At 37.8% G+C, this 8,664-nt stretch overlaps 1 pseudogene; it reads right to left on the bottom strand.

The window, feature by feature from the left end:
* Window positions 1-945: 945 nt before the first annotated feature.
* LOC114213019 (14-3-3 protein theta pseudogene) lies at window positions 946-1,677 on the bottom strand (annotated as a pseudogene).
* Between the last annotated feature and the right edge of the window lie 6,987 nt (window positions 1,678-8,664).

The raw sequence follows: 8,664 nt of genomic DNA, 5'->3' as shown, positions 1-8,664 counted from the left end.
TTTATTGATCTTTGCCAAGAACTACCTTTTAGTTTTATTGATTTTCTCTATTGATACCCTCTTTTCAATTTTATTGATTTCTGCTCTGGTTCTCATTATTTCTTTTCTTCTGTTTACTTTGAATTTAATTTGCTCTACTTTCACTAGTTTCTTAAAGCATAAACTTGGATTCTTGGTTTTAGATTTTTTTCTAACATAGGCATCATGCTATAAATTTCCCTCTAAGCATTGTTTTCACTGCATCTCACAATTTTTTTCTTTTTTTGGGTGGGGGTTAAGTGAATTTTTATCAGAAAGGGAAGTTGTCAACTTAAACAGCAGCAAATGAAGAATGAATAAGGAAACTTCCTGTTGTCACAGATACACAAGACCTCCATCATATATGATATGGGAGGCATTTCAATTTGTGACCCCCAGCGCAGAAATGCCAAATGCTTTTCCATTCAATCTAGTTCTTCTGGATTCCTACCAAAAAGGAATACAGTAAGAGCATGGAGAAGTTTCTTACTGAAAGGAGACCCCCAAAGAAGAGTAAAGGAGGGAATGTAGAAATTAAGAATTATGTAGAACACTTTTTAAACCGTAATGAGCTACATTTTCGGATCTTCACCGTAATGCAAAACACAGTCACTTGCTGAACTCGTTTAGATTACTTAAATACTAGATACCTTTTGGTCTTCTACATAAGTGTTTGGAAGTTACTTATGTTTGTATGAAATAAAGGTATGAATACTTTTCTACAGCAGTAACTGCACACCAGGAAGGCCAAGAAAAGCACAAATCAAGGAATGGAGTTTTCCCAAAGCTGCAGTATGAAAAGACTATAAACAGTTGATTCCATCCATGTGAATGGGTTTCTTTGCTATAGGAAATCCAAATTGAATAAGGTAAGGAGATGAGTAAAAAGGTTTCTTGAAGAGAAGAAGGTTGATACCCTATATGCATTTAGTTTTCTGCCCCTTCCCCAGCATCAAATTCTTCTTCACTGTCTGAGGTCCATAATATTAGGTTGTCTCTGAGCAACTGCATGATGAGGGTGTTCTCTTTGTATGAGTCTTCATTCAGTAGATCACAGCGTGAAATGGCCTCATCAAAAGCTTTTTTAGTCAGTGTGCATGCAAGATCTGGGTAATTAAGGATCTCATAGTAAAATACAGAAAAGCTAAGAGCCAGTCCAGGAGGGTGAAGTGTGGGTTGTATCTCTTTTTTGCTTATATCAAAAGCCCCTTGGTAAGCATCTTGGGAATTATCTATAGTTTGTTTTCTATCATCACCACATGAAAATTCCGTAAGGTACCAGAAGTAATCTCCCTTCATTTTCAGATAGAAGACCTTACTCTCCAGATTAACTGCATTGGCTATTAAATACTTGTCCAATAATTACAGCACTGTGTTGCAAATGGACCTCAGTTCAGACTCGACTTTCTCCTGATAGTCTTTAATTAGCTGCAAATTCTTGTCAGAGCTTTTCTGCTCGTTGCTCCAGATGACCCTCCAGATGGACCTGCAGTCCCCTATCATGTTCTTATAGGCTCCCTGCAGCAGGTTTCGCTCCTCATTGGACAGCTCAGTGGTCCGCTCAATCACAGCCTTCATGCAGGTGGCCATATCATCCAAGTGCTCTGCCTGCTCAGCCACTTTCGCCTTCTGGATCAGCTCTTTCTTCTCTATGAGGACAGGGAGAGGAGAGTGAGGGCAAGCACCCACCTGGATTGGCCTGAGAGGTGCACCTCTGGCACGAGTCCCACCACCTTGATCCGCTTTTGGCCTCAGCCGAGGACCCTCCAGTCTCCTGAATCTCACAAATTTTGCTAAGTTGTGTTGTTTTCATTTAGTTCAAAATATTTTTAAACTTATCTTGAAATCTATTCTCTGACCAATGTGTTATTTAATAAGGTGTTCTTTAATCTTGAGGAATCTGGGGATTTTCCAGTTATCTTTCTGTTATTGATTTAATATTTTATTCCACTGTGGTCTGGAAGCAAATGTTGTATGATTTTTATTCGTTTGGAGTTGCTAAGATGTGTTTTATGGACCAAAATGTGCTCTATCTTTGTGAATGTTCCATGTGAGCTTGAGAAGAACGAGTATTCTGCTGTTGCTGGATGAAGTTGTCTATAGATGTCCACAATATCCAGTTGATTGGTACTATTGTTGAGCTCAGCTATGTCCTTACTGATTTTCTGCCTGCTGAATATGTCCATTTGTGACATAGTCATGTTGAAGTCTCCAACTATGATAGTGGATTCACCTACTTCTTTAGTATCTATTTTAATGATCCTTGCTTGGCTTCTATACTTTTGATTCACAAATAAGTGTTTGAACAACGATGTATAATTATCTTCCAGTTGACGCTTCTAATTTTAAACATACATGTAATAGATTAGTATTACAGCGTTTTATTTTAACATTTTACTTTTTTATGTTAAAATTGAAGTTGTTAAAAATTAAAACTTTTTAAATAATTTACCTCAAATTTCACAAACAGAAAAAAATAAGATCTTACTTATATTTATTTTTCATAATTACCATCTTTGATGTCACTAAATCCACTTATGAATAAGAATTACAAAGAAATTTTCATACCAAGGCAATTCTTTGGTTCATATCAGTCCACTTGGCATGAACCTTCAGTTCTTGTCACTCATTTCCTTATGTCTATAAAAAATAACTGAATAAGTTTCCATCTTCTTTTCCGCCTGTGTCTTGGGTTAGCAGGTGGCTCCTCTTCTCATATGGTCCCTTGTATTTATTCTTATTTTATATGTATATATATATATATATATATATAATACTTATTGAAATTTATTTGTACTCAAATAAATTCAATATATTTAATATGAAGAAGGCTTTTATACCACCAATAAATCCCTCAAAATCTACAAATACTGAATGTCTAAAGCAGTGTACATTTTTGCCAAGTTTTCTTTTTGTCCTCATTGCAAAGGTTTGAAAGTTTCCCAATCTCTTACTTAAATTCCCTCTTGGTTTTACACTTTGTCAATGTAATACCTTAGCAGCATTTCTGCCAATGAATTTCCTACATGAAAAAATTGCCAAGCAAGACTGTAGTTAAGGTCATTTCTTATGAAGTATGGACAAAAGAGATGCTACTCTGTCCACTATAAAAGAAAGTGCCCAAAAGAGAATATAATCATAGCACAGTGGTTTGCAACAGTGACAACAAACATTATATTCATGGCTAAGAAAAAGGTACGTTCGTTTGAAGTTTAATATATATGCTTGTTTTCTTGTTGTTCATTAGAAGTACCAAAAGTTAAATATTTTCACTCTACTTCTGTGAAATATAAGTAGAATTTAAAGAAACTGTTAAGAAAAAAGCGAAAATTCTCCTTAATAGTGCAATTTTAGCAACCAATTCCAAGTTCTATTCATTTTTTTGAATTCAATTTTTATGTAAATTCTAGTTAGTTAACATATATGGTAAAATTGGTTTTCGGTGTAGAATTTAGTGATTGATCACTTGCATATGACATGCAGTGCTCATCTCAACAAGTGCCCTCCTTAATACCCATCACCCACTTAGCCCATTCCCTGCTCACCTCCCTCCATCAAACTTCAGTTTGTTCTCGGTCGTTAAGAGTCTCTTATGGTGGGCGCCTGGGTGGGTCAGATGGTTAAGCGTCTGCCTTCGGCTCAGGTCATGATCCCAGGGTCCTGGGATCGAGTCCTGCATCGGGCTCCCTGCTCCTGGGGAGCCTGCTTCTCCCTCTGCCTCTCTCTCTCTCTCTCTGTCTGTCTCTCATGAATAAATAAATAAAATCTTAAAAAAAAAGAGTCTCTTATGGTTTGCCTCCCTCTTTCTCCCTTTTGTTTTTCTTTTCCCTATGTTTACCTGTTTTGTTTCTTAAATTACACATATGGGTGAAATCATATGGTATTTGTCTTTCTCTAACAGACTTATTTCGCTTAGCATAATACACTCTAACTCCATCCATGCCATTGCAAATGGCAAAACTTCTTTCTTTCTGATGGCTGAGTAATATTCCATTGTGTATATATATATATATATATATATATATATATATACACCACATCTTCTGTATCCATTCATCAGTTGATGGATATTTGGGCTTTTTCTGTAATTTGGCTATTGTTGATAGTGCTACTATAAACATTGGGGTTTATGTGCCCTTCAAATCAGTATTTTTGTGTCCTTTGCATAGTGCAGTTGCTGGGTCCTAGGGTAGCTCTATTTTCAACTTTTTGAGGAAACTTGATACTGTTTTCCAGAGTGGCTGCACCAGTTTGTATTCCCACCAACAGTGTAAGAGGGTTCCCCCTTCTCTGCATCCTCCCCAACATCTGTCGTTTCCTGTGTTGTTAATTTAGCCATTCTGACCAGTGTGAGGTGGTATCTCATCATGGTTTTGATTTTTATTTCCCTGATAATAATGATGTTGAACATATTTTCATATGTCTGTTAGCCATCTATATGTCTTCTTTGGAAAAATGTCTGTTCATGTCTTCTGCCCAAGTTCTATAATTTTTGACCAGTATTTAAATTGTGGGCTATTGCTCCAAATACAAGCTTAGTCCATGGATATGCTTTCCTGTTATTAAAACAGTGACTTTAAATTGGGCATAAACTGATTAAGTGGTAACACTTTAACATAACGAGGCTATAGATTATAGAAGTCCAGAGCATGATCGCTGGAGCCAGATTATCTGGATTTGCTTATCTATAAAAGGAAAACGACTACAGTAATTCCCTCACAGGAGGTTCTAGGGATTACATGGGTTCATATTGCTGAAGTGTGCTGAAGAGTGTGTGGGAAATATTGAGCGCTTGTTAACTGCTAACTCTCCTTTTGAATGCTGCAAGTGGTACGAGTTAGGAAGCAAGGAGGAAAGAGTCAATAATTCCAAACCTAGTGCTATGAAATAGGCAGATGCTCAGATCCATCTCCAAACAGAAACATTTCATTCTCCTAATAAAGACTGAAGTAATCATGAAGACAGGTTGCCAATTATTGCAAGAGAGATTATTTTGGATTATCCATGTAGGCTTGACATAATAAGTCACAAAGTCCTCATTGGGATAGAAAGAGGGGTCAGAGTCAGAGAAAGTGACATGGTGATGTACGAAGAGTCCAAGAGAGAAAAAAATTGAAGATGCTACAATTACCTTTGAAGATGAGGAAGTAGTCAGGAGCTATGGCTTGCAGGGTGCCCTTAGAAGCTAGAAGAGTCAAGAAACCAACTTCTCCCCTAGAGCCTCTATGAGAACAGTCCTGCTGACACCTTGGTTTTAGTCCTTCTGGCCTCTAGACCCATAAAATAAATTTATGGTGTTTGAATCCATTGAATTTTTGGTAATTTGTTATAGATGCACTAAGAAACTAACACAATTGGCCATCAAGAAAAGAAGCTTGGGGGAGCCTGGGTGGCTCAATCAGTTAAGCGTCTGCCTTTGGCTCAGGTCATGATCCCAGGGTCCTGGGATCGAGTGTCTCATCAAGCTCCCTGCTCAGTGGTGAGTCTTCTTCTCCCTATGTCTCTCCCCCCTTGCTTGTGCTCTCTAACTCTCTCTCTCAAAAGAAAGAAAGAAATGAAAGAAAATAAATAAAGGAAAGAAGCTTGGATGTACACATTCCTACACAAACACACACACACAGACTAGGGCTATCACATCATTGACTAATGCTAATCACCAGTTCCTTGGTAGGAAATAGCTAAGATAGTACTCACTGTATATTCTTTGCACATTGTTCTAAGTGTGGTAGGATAAAAGGAAAAACTCTTTTATCCTTATTAACAAAGTGTTCTGTTGACTTTCACCAGGTCACAATGAATTATAACAATAACCTATGGTGTGTGCACAATTCCTGAGCAGTGAACCATGTTTCTAGTTTTCTAAGTGTGCACTGGACTTTAAGGTCTGCAAAGCTAAAGTTCATGCTTTATTCCTCTTTCTACTCCTAAAACCTAGCTCAGATTATGGCACTGAATAAGGTCTCATTCAAAGTTTGTTGCACTCAATTGAACAATGTAATAAAAGTAAACAGTATTTCTTCTATGACTTTTTGTTCCATCATTCTTAGTATTATATATATTTTCTTACATGTGTATGCCTATCTAGGTGTGTGTGAATGTATGGGTGTGTGCACTCCCTGTCAGCAGATGATGTTTGCGGCTTTTTCTTCTGTAGTAGTAAAGGATTTCTTGCTTTATGACAATATTTCACATTTATTTGATGCCTGACCAGAAATATGAATGAGGCCTCTGTTCACGATTTAGGGGAAAGAAAAGCAAACTGGTTTTCAACAGAATCTTGCTCACACAGCATTCAGAACAGCATATTGATATCGATGCTAATTATAAATTAAATGACATCGGATGATGATGACAATAAAATAAAATTATTCCTCTTAGTTATGTCTTATTTACAGAGTCTGTGAACAAAAATGGAAAGCCCAAATGTTACAAGTGAAAAAAAATCTCACGAATTAAAAAAAAATGGATTGATTAAATGTATTAATATTCAGCTAATATATATTCTAATCCACACTAAACCCTTAAGCACAAATGTCTAAGTTATTAAAGACACATGGTGGTAAACTGTGCACGATTATTTTCTGGTAATCTAACCGCCCAAGTAGCTTGAAAGTGGAATGTAACAAATGAGATTAGCCTTCTCATCTGAGTGCTAAATATCTTATTGCTCTCCAGAGCAGCCAAGGAAACCTCAAGGTCTCCTATAGCTGGGCAAGAAGAGGAGGTAGAGTCAACCCAAAACATTGACATTTTTAGTGCATCACTTCCTTCTGCTAAGAACTGTCTAACAGCTATCTCATTTTCTCCATTAAAATCCCAGTTCTGGTCACTCTATTCTATCTTCAGCAATAAGCAAGTAATTAATCAAACCCCAAGGAATACTTAAAAGGAGTCCCTTTATAAGCCTGTGTCTGTGGTGTAAGTATAGGTCTTCTCTATCCTGCCATTTTTCTTGAGCCTTCCATCCTCACATATGTGCAGAGACCATAACTGTCATCAGGAAGAAATGGGAACAGGTTTCTGAAAGGGTTCCAAGACATTCTGCCCTCCCAGAACTTTCCTCCATTGCCCTTCTTGAAATTCTGCTTTGTTTCTCCTTATAACCTTCCTTTCTATCCTTTTGAATGCAGCTTGATAAAACATTCTCTAGATGTCAGTCTCTTCTGGGCCAGTTTTCTAGAACAAAAATTCTAAGGAAAGAATTGGGGCTGCTGTTGCTATTTTTTGTTTGCATTTAAACCAGTTTTATAATAAGGTATTATCCAAAGAGCTTGAATACAAATCTATAAGCCACTAAAAATAGTGGAAAAATGAGAATAAAGCTTATTTTCAAAAAGACCAAAATAAAGCACAGCACAAAGAAGAGACAATAAAGTGGTAGCCAAACATAAAAAAAAAATTCTATTTTGGCACCGTAATCTGGATGGACAATTTTTTATTTTATTTATTTATTTATTTTTAAATATTTCATTTATTAGAGAGAGAGCACAAGTGGGGGTTGGGCAGCAGGGCAGAGGGAGAGGGAGAAGCAGGCTCCCCGCTCAGCATGGAGCCCAATGTGGGGCTCAATCCCAGGACCCTGGGATCATGACCTGAGCCAAAGGCAGACGCTTAACTGAGCCACCCAGGTGCCCCATGGATGGACAATTTTTTAAACTAACACATACATGGGGAACAAACAATATTTCATTCAATTTGAATGCTGAAGTGTGGGTACAGTTGAAGAAATTACCCAGAGACCTGCAGTCAGAGGCTGGAGGGATGAACTGACCTGCATGGCAGGGAGCAGGCAGATGGCCCCCATAGGCTCAGCCCCACCCCTACATTCTGCTCTCACAGGTATGTGCCCCGGGGCTGGGGGTGGAGTGATGTTTAGTAGTCCCTCATTTCTTCATCGAACTAACCTAATTTGGAGCACAGTGCAAATGAAATTATTTTATCACATTTTTTATGTACAAAAGCCAATGCGCATTTGATACAGTGCTCCCTAGAGAACTAAAATTAAAAAACGTTCACTACTATTTACGTGTTAAAATGACCACCAAACGTGTTTAAAGGAAAAGACATTCTTAAAAATTCGATTAAGAAAACAGTACCATCTTAGAGAGCAGTACTTCTTTACACAGTTATATATGCATACATGTATGATATATAATTCACGTATATTTGATGCTTTTTAAAGTTACATAAGAGATTAAGTGCTAGGCAGAGTCTCAGCCTGCATCTCTCTCCATTCCACTCCACTAGCATGTGTTCCAATATCACTGGGAGCATCTTGCTCCCTGAAGATGAACCTAAGGTTTAAATTACCCATTTTTCAGAAAGCATGACCCCTACAGACCACCCAACTGCTTCTTTTAGTGCTCAGTGACAAATCAGTGATTAACTCTCTAGCACGACTTTCAAAAGAACTGTTAAGAGGGCATGGTAGCAGAGGAGGAGCAAGATGGTGGAGGAGTAGGAGACTTAAATTTCGTCTGGTCCCAGGAATTCAGCTGGATAGGGATCAAACACCTATGAAATCAACAGGAGATCAAAGAAAGGAATAGCAACAACTCTCTAAACAGAAAAGCGACCACTTTCTGGAAGTTAGGTCATGCGGAGAAGTGAATTCGAGGCGGTATTCGGGAGGATAGACGGCAGGGG

The sequence above is a fragment of the Eumetopias jubatus genome, unplaced genomic scaffold (assembly GCF_037043125.1).
Source record: "Eumetopias jubatus isolate StellerSeaLion01/CBP00866 unplaced genomic scaffold, mEumJub1_p1.0 scaffold_6, whole genome shotgun sequence".
Classification (NCBI taxonomy): domain Eukaryota; kingdom Metazoa; phylum Chordata; class Mammalia; order Carnivora; family Otariidae; genus Eumetopias; species Eumetopias jubatus.
This window is presented reverse-complemented; position numbering and strand designations above follow the sequence as displayed.